Source organism: Capsicum annuum, chromosome 1 (assembly GCF_002878395.1).
Source record: "Capsicum annuum cultivar UCD-10X-F1 chromosome 1, UCD10Xv1.1, whole genome shotgun sequence".
Lineage (NCBI taxonomy): Eukaryota > Viridiplantae > Streptophyta > Magnoliopsida > Solanales > Solanaceae > Capsicum > Capsicum annuum.
In genome coordinates, this window is record NC_061111.1 from 102495722 (window position 1) to 102504543 (window position 8822).

Sequence of the window (8822 nt, forward strand, 5' to 3'; positions counted from 1 at the left end):
AATTAAAGAAAAATATGATGCAGTTGTTGAATTCAGCAAAACAATTTGCTGGGTTTTCACATGAAGACCCACAACAACATGTAGAGACCTTTCTATAAATTAGCGTTACCTACATTCCTACATGGGTTTCGACTAATTATGTTAGATTGACTCTATTCCCCTTTTCTTTAATCGGGGAAGCAAAAAAGTGGTTACATGCCAAACCATCCTACTCCATCACTTCTTAGGAAGATCTAGCTTGGAAATTATTTATTAGATTCTTTCTATCAAAGAAGAATGCATGTTTGAGAGATGAGATTCTGAGTTTCAGGCAGAAAGAAGGAGAAAATCATTGCCAAGCTTGGGAGAGATTTAATGGTATGCTCTGAAACTATCCTCACCACTATTAATCTAATGATGTACTTTGTCATACACTCATTAAGAGGTTGGAGACAAATACCAAGATTCTCTTTGATTCAGCAGCAGGTGGGCAAGCTCTTAAGAAGACTTATGATGAATTGCATACACTACTGAATTGAATTTTACAAGGGAATCCTATATGGCATAGTGACTCGAGAATTCCTTCTAAGAAGGTTGTAGGTATGTTAAGGTAGATCAGTTTACTGTGTTATAAGCTCATCTTGGAGTGATGCAAAATTAGATGCTCACTCAGTTTTAGCAACATGATGTTTGGAGTTCCAGAAGCAACAACTATATCTAATGTAGTCCAACTGGTAAATTCTTAGTTCGAGGATTGTGGAAATAGTGAGCATGCAGCATATGCTTATATGGTTAATCCAGATTTTCGTTAATTATATAGGGAATATGAATCATTAGGGATAATAAAACTTTGGTATTACCTATAATCTAAACTGAAGAAACCATCAAAATTTCTCACGGTGTGTAAATTAGGCACAGAGTAATAATCAGTATAAGGGGCGGCCAATAGAACAAAATCAACAACAATATCAAAATACTAAGGACACAAATCAAACGAGTAATTTAGAGGAGATGATGAAGCAATTACAAGCTTCTCATGCATATTTAGAAAATGATATGAACAATCAACAATTAATTATGAAGAGTTTAGAGCTGCAAATTGGTCAGATTATAGGAGTGCAAAATTCAAGACCACAAGGAGGCTTACCTAGCAATAGAGAGGCAAATCCAAAGTAGGTCAATACAGTCACAATAAGGACTGGATTAAAATTAAAGAAGGTGGAACAAGAGTAGGTTAGTTCCAAAACTACTCATGATGAATTTTAAAAGAATGAGGAGTAAATAGTAAAAGAAAAAGCTATGAGTGATGAAATCAAAGTGGACAAGAAGACTTTACCTTTACCCTTTCCTCAAAGGCAGTAAAAGCACCAAGATGAAACAAGTTACAAGATATTTTTGGACCTTTTAAAGCAGGTTCATGTTAATCTTTCTCTTGTTAATATTTCGCAGAGTGTTCCGAACTATGCAATGTATCTAAAAAAGATAGTGGCAAACAAGAATTGGTTGATAGTGTATGCTACAGTAGCACTTACTGAGGAGTGAACATCTAAGATATAGAACAAATTGCCCACGAAGCTGAAAGATCCAAGTTTTACTTTGCAGATCACCATCGGGCAGGCCATAATATCTCATGGGTTGTGTGACTTAAGAGAGAACATCAATCTTATACCCGCATCTTAGTTTTGAAAGATTGGTCTTGGGACTCCCAAACCCATGACCATTGTTTTACAATTGGATGATAGGTTCCTTTCTAGGCTTGATGGAATTATTGAAGACATCTGAGAGAAAGTGGGGGCATTGATTTTTTAAATAGACTTTGTTATCCTTGATTATGAAGCTGATCAAGTTGTTCCATTTATTTTGGTATGCCCATTCCTAGAAATAGGGCAGTCACTTATTGATGTAGCTATATGTAAGATGACTATGAGAGTGTATGACAAAGTGAAGAGTTTTGATGTATACAAGGTACTGAAGTTGCCTACTATATATGAAGAGTTGTCTTCTTTATCAATTATAGACCTTGCTTTCTATCTCCATCTATTATTGTTCGATGATCCACTCAAGAAAGATTTGATGGGTAATGTGCTTTATAGTGATGTATAGGCACTTATATTTGTTCAAGTTATGGATTTGGTGGTTGTTGACACGAGAAAGCTTTCTTTTGAGCCATTGAATTGGCCAATTGGCCCCTATCCCAAGATGTCTGTTTATGAAGCTCTAAAATTAGAGCTCAAGTCTCTTCCTTCTCACATAAAATATGTTTTTCTTGGTTATAATAATACCTTTCCAGTTATTTTATCTGTAGGTTTATCTGATGTGCAGGTAAGAAAAATAATGGCAGTTTAGAAAGAAAAAAAAAGGCACTTGGATGGCTGATGTCCGACATCACATGAAATAATCTAGATTTTTGTATGAATAATATATACAAGGAATAAGGTTACAAGAAAAGTGTGCAGCAGTAAAGAATATTGAATATGGTAATTAAGAAGTGGTACAAAAAGAAGCTATCAAGTAGCTTGATGCTGGGATTATCTATCCCATTTCTAAAAGCAAGTAGGTTTACCCTGTGCACTACATCCCAAATAAAGGTGGGATGACTATGGTGACTAATGAAGATAATGATTTTTTTCCCACTCACATGGTAACTGGTTGAAGAATCTGCATTGATTACCAAAAGCTAAATAAAGCATCCAGAAGGATTATTATCCTATCCCGTTCATTAATCAAATGCTAGATAGTTGGTATGATAGGAATACTATTGCTTACTCGATGATTACTCAGGGTATAATTAGATAACAATAGCCCTAGAAGATTAGGAAAATACCATTTTTACCTATCCAAATAGTATATATGCATTTAGACGCATACATATTGGCCTCTGCAATTCAACCAAAATATTTCAGAGATGCATATTAGAAATTTTCTATGACATGGTTGAAGAATTTTTTTTGGTATTCATAGATGAACTCTCTATATATGGTAATTCTTTTAATGTGTGCTTGCAGAATCTAGATCGAGTCCTATCTCATTCAGAGGAGACAAACCTTGCACTGAATTAGGAAAAGTTGCACTTTTTGGCCAATTAAGGAATAGTCCTTAGTCATAAGGTTTTATGTAGAGGACTTGAAGTGGACAGAGTGAAAGTTGATATTGTTCAAAAGTTGACATAGCCTGTGATAGTGAAGGGAATGAGATGTTTTTTAGGACATACAGGGTTTTACTGGTTGTTTATCAAAAAATTTACTAAGATTGCAAGTCCTATATGTAATCTATTAGAAAAAGAAGCTAAATTTTATTTGGGGATGAGTGTTAGGAATCTTTTGTGAGGTTGAAGAAGAAACTGATAGAAGCACCCATCTTGATTTCTCCAGATTGGGCATTACCATTCGAGTTGATGTGTGATGCTAGTGATGTGGTTGTTGAATCAGTTTTGGGGTAGAAAATAATAAAAGGTATTTTGTTCCATTTATTATGTAAGTAAAGTCTTAAATGATTCCCAGATAAATTACATATTCACAGAAAAAGAGATGTTAGCACAGGTCTATGCGTTTGACAAATTCAGATTACACTTAGTGGGCACCAAGGTAATTGTTCGTAAACACCATGTTGCCATTAAGTATTTTTTTAGCAAAAAAGATAACGGTGGATTTTATTTATCCAAGAGTTTTACCTAAAAATACATGATTGAAAAGGAGTAGAGAATCAAGTGGTGGATTTTCTATCAAGGCTAGAGAATCATGATTGTATTGCTAATGATACACTTTGCATTCCGAAAGTGTTTCTAGATGAGAAATTATTGGCCCTTGATGTGTGTGAGTTTCCTTATTATGCAGACATTGTGAATTTTTTAGTTTGTGGGGTTTACCCTCTCGAAGCTACCATTTAAGAGCGAAAGAAACTGCTACATAATTCTCGTACGTATATATGGGATGAGCCTTATCTCTTCACACAAGGTTCTGATGGTATTTTATGTAGATGTATTTCTGAAGTTGAATCCAAATACCTGCTATAAAAGTTCCATTTATCTCCTTATGATGGCCATATATGGGTGAACGAACAATCTGAAATATTTTACAATTAGGTTTCTTTTGGCCAATACTGTTCTAAGATGTGGTTATTTTTATGAATGGGTGTGATCAGGGTCAATGATTTGGTATAATATCAAGATGTCATGAGATGCCCCTAAATAACATTTGTGAAGTTAATGTATTCTATGTTTGGGGATAGATTTTATGGGACTATTCCCACCATCTTATGGTAACTTGTATATCCTAGTGGAAGTCGATTAAGTATCTAAGTGGGTGGAAGTTGCTTCCTTCCCCAAGAATGATGCAAAAGTTGTGTTAAAGTTTATGAAAAAGCATATCTTCACTTATTTTGGCACATCTAGAGCTATAATCGGTAATGGAGGTATGCATTTTATTTAACACTTAGTTTAAAAATATTTTGGTGATTATGGTGTTAGGAAAAAGGTTCCTACTACGTATCACCCACAAATGAGTGGTAGAGCAGAGGTATCTAACTGAGAGATCAAGCAGATTTTTCAAAAGATGGTAATGGTCAGCACAAAGATTGGTCTGAAAAGTTGGAGGATGCACTATGGGTATATAGGAAAGCCTGTAAAATGCCCATAGGTGCCTCTCTTTATCGCTTGGTATATGGGAAAGCCTACCATTTTCGTATAGAGCTTGAGCATCAAGCTTATTCGATAGTTAAGATTCTAAATCTTGATATTAAGGCTGCTGGTGAGACGAGGTTTCTTAAACTGAATGAACTTGATGCATTTCATCTCTATGCTTATTCTAATGCTAAATTATACCAAGAAAAGACGAAGAAATGGCATGACAAGTAGATTCTTAATAGATTTTTTTAGTTGGAGCAACTTGTTTTGATGTTCAATTCGAGAATAAAGTTATTTTCAGGAAAGCTAAGGCCCAAGTGGTCTAAGTTATTAGAACTAGTAAGAATGATGACTCATAAAGCGGTTGAGCTATCGAACAAGGACAATATTGAAAAATTATTGGTGAATGGACAATGAGTAAAGTATTATTTGGTAGATCATGGAGATCAGGATAATGTTTCCATCACCTTTGCGGATGAGTAAATTAAGCTGAGTCATGCCGCTATGTAAAATAAGGCGCTATGTGGGAGGTAACCTACAAATTTAATGTAATAGAGTAGTTTATTTATTAGTTATTATAAGAAAAGAAAAACAAAAATACAATAAGATGCATCATTCCACGACCAAAACTAACGAGCTGAGTGGGAGGCAATCGACTTTTCCTAACGTCATTTTGTTCTTTTTGTTTAGTGTGCAGGGATGAGATACTTTGAGTTAAAAAGGTGAGAATTAAAATAAAGTGAATGGCACCTTAAAGGAAGAAATTAGGTTTGTCAAAAATGTGTGCAAGTGAGGTATAAAACAAGGTAAGAAAAAAGATTTGAAATTTTCCAAAATTCGAATTCTAGTGGTTTACCGCAATAGCACCGCGTCGTGCTGAGGTGACAAAACTTAATTTTGAACTTCCAGTGTCTCAGTATGATAGCATTACATCGTGATGAGGATAATTTTTTGAAAAAACATCATTAATTCATTGATTTTCACTGACCCAACCCTAATTAAATGGTCTCATCTATAAATACACCACATTTCCAATCTTTCATTCCTTCTCTAAACCTAGCCCCCCATCCCCTCACAATATTTTCTCTCTATTTTCTTAGAATAAAAAATATTGAACTTGAATTTCATTTCCCTCATTCAACTTAACTCAGGTAAGTGCTTAAAGTCTTGATTTTTCTCTTTAAATTGATTGCAATTATGAAAATCCTTATCATGCTTTGGTAGAGATATATATGTGTGAAATCTTTGACTCTCGTTAATGTATTTTGAGATGTGCAAAAATAGGTGTCTAGTGTGATTTTAATTGTTAGTCCTTAGTTGATGTATGTGCTTGACTATGAGTGAACTAGGCAATTGTTGAGATGCTTTGGGGGTGAATGTTTAATTATTATTGAATGTGGTAGGGGAATGGATTTAGGGTAATATTATGTGCACTTCTCCAACTTGTTTAGCATAGGGGTTGTGCATCACCAAGAACGGAAGTCTGAGTACCTTACTTGGCAATGATGGACACCGTAGCAAGTGACTTTGTGTGGGGTAGATTGTTAATCTACACACTTAGTAGTTTTTATAAATTTTGGTAGGTCTACAATTTAATTTATTCCTTATTAGTCATTGTTCTTGAAATTATGTAAAGATGTCGAGTTGGGAATATGTATGATTGAATGTTAGTTTGGTTTGATTGAAATAGAGAAATAAGGTGCACATAGAGTTCTTTTGATAAAGTAATGTGTATTGTCACTACCATATGATGGAATAGTGGATGATATTATTCATTGCTTGATTTTTGAAAAAGTTGTGCTTATGTGATGTGTATTGAATAGGTAAAGTTTGAGTACCCTAGTCCTATACTTACACACTTTTGATAGCAACTATATGTGGGGTGTACTTAACACTTGTTTACACTTAGTTTAAGCTAGAAAATTAAAAGACTCATGTCTTACTAGTTTGTTACATATGATGACTAGAAGGTACTCTGGATCATCGCTAATAAAAAATAAAGGACAAGGATGGGAGATCTGAGCCTTCAAAGAAAAGCAGCAGATAGTCTAAAAAGGTATTAAGTGCTCTGACAGTCCCTCGTGATGAAGCACAGAGGTTTGGATATAGGGAAATCACCGAAGATGGAAATAAATGGTACTCAAAACATCTTAACACCAAGTACATTGCAGAAATATTTATCAAAAGGGAAAGTTTTTAGCATGAGTACCCAAGCATGGTTTTCCAGTTGGAGCAGTTGTATATGACTCTTCTGTTTGACCAGCCTACGGAGTGTAATTTGCACCTCATACGAGAATTTTATGCAATTTGGGACTTGAGGGAAAAAACATAAGGTGAAGACTCATGAGAAAGTGGTCACATTACAGTTAAGGATTTAAATTACTTGTTAGGTGTTCTCAAGGCTACTGCAGATCCATTGAGGTAGCTTATTATTACCCCTTCGTATGCCCATCTCTGACACCTATTGGGTAGAACAAGATCTTTTTCTAGGTAGAGTCAGCAATAAGGTACTGGTCTATATTCCATTTTTCCCTATGTTCAAATGTACAAGGAGGCACGTATGTGGGGGAAGATTGTCTATCATTTCATTATTTAAGGAAAACATATGACTAGCGTCACACGTAATAGGGTATGTTTAATTTATGATCTTATACGTGAAGACATTGATATCATTGTAGGTGTGATTTCTTATAACGACCTGATTTTTTGGAACAGGAACGTCATAAGATGCTCATGATCCCAAAGGGACACAAGCTAACCCTCTCTTTATATCTGTACCTGAACATTGCATAATATAGATAATAAATACGAAAATTGGCATAAGGTTCAAAACATCTAAAAATACTCAAAATTTAAAATTGAATACTGATACATCTGTCCAAACAGCCTCTAAACTGTCTGAACTGTGGAGTTGATGGGACATGTCCCTAACTAACTCTAACTACTGAAAATAAAAAAAATCTGACACAATAATGATAAAAGGATTATCCTCGAATGAAGAAGACTCACTGCTATGTCTGCTGCTGTTGACTGGGACTGAACTACTAAGGGTACTCTAGATCTCGTGCCTCTAAACCTATGGTGTCAAATAAAACACCATAGTACAAATAGGTTAGTACGGGAATATACCAAGTAAGTTGTTGAGGTAACGCTAAATGCAAGGTATTAGGTATGAACTATTACTTAACTGAATAATCAGGAGAATACTGAATGAGGACATATGCATGAATGCATATACCATAACTGAAAACATTGCAACTCGAAGTACTGAAACCCGGATACTGTATTATTGGCATCTGAACTCACTACTAATGTCGAGATACTGAATAAGTGTATCTACTTATATCAATGACTGAAAGCTGAGCTTTCTACTTTTGACTGACGGCATCGAAGATCAAACCTCTCTAATGGATGATTCAGGAATTTATTATCAATGTTAAGAGATGATCATGTCCGAATTTTACAACAAGAATACTCAACTAAATTTGAGATTGAGATCAAGCCTATCTTATGGGTGATCTCGAGATCTGATAATAAGATTACTCAACTGAGTCTGAGACTGAGATTAAGCCTATCTGATGGGTGACCTCTAGATCTGATAACAAGAATACTCAACTGAATCTGAGACTAAGATTAAGCATATCTGATGGGTGATCTCAGGATCTGATAATGAGATTACTCAACTAAATATGAGACTGATATCAAGCCTATCTGATGGTTTATCTCTAGATCTTATAACATGAATACTCAATTGAATCAGAGACTGATATCAAGCTAATCTAACGAGTGATCTCAGGATCTGATAACAAGAATACTTAACTAAATCTGAGACTGAGATCAAGCCTACTGATGGGTTATATCGGGATCTGTTAATGAGATTACTCAACTGAATATGAGACTGAGATCAAGCCTATCTGATGGGTGATCTCTAGATATGATAATAACTTTATATAGGACTAAGACTATCAGATGGGTGGTCCATGAACCAATGGAACTATCTGAGTTCCTTACTAAGATAGATGACTGTATCTAACAGTCCAGATTTTTGAAGGTTGATACTGAAACTGTAACTGTGGGAAATAGTCACTTAATTGACATATCCCAAATATCAACTGGTGGGGTCCAACCTGTAACCCCAGATGAAAGTGTATCAATACTGTTCCATAAGTAAACACCTCTCTGGTCAAGCATACCTGACAGGTGACCCTCGTAGAAAGTCAAG

General features: G+C 35.1%; 1 non-coding gene across 1 annotated transcript; it reads right to left on the reverse strand.

The window, feature by feature from the left end:
* Nucleotides 1-281: 281 nt before the first annotated feature.
* On the reverse strand, nt 282-388 carry LOC124891952. The gene has a single exon (XR_007049973.1). It is a non-coding gene; the product is annotated as a small nucleolar RNA R71 (small nucleolar RNA).
* Nucleotides 389-8822: the final 8434 nt, after the last annotated feature.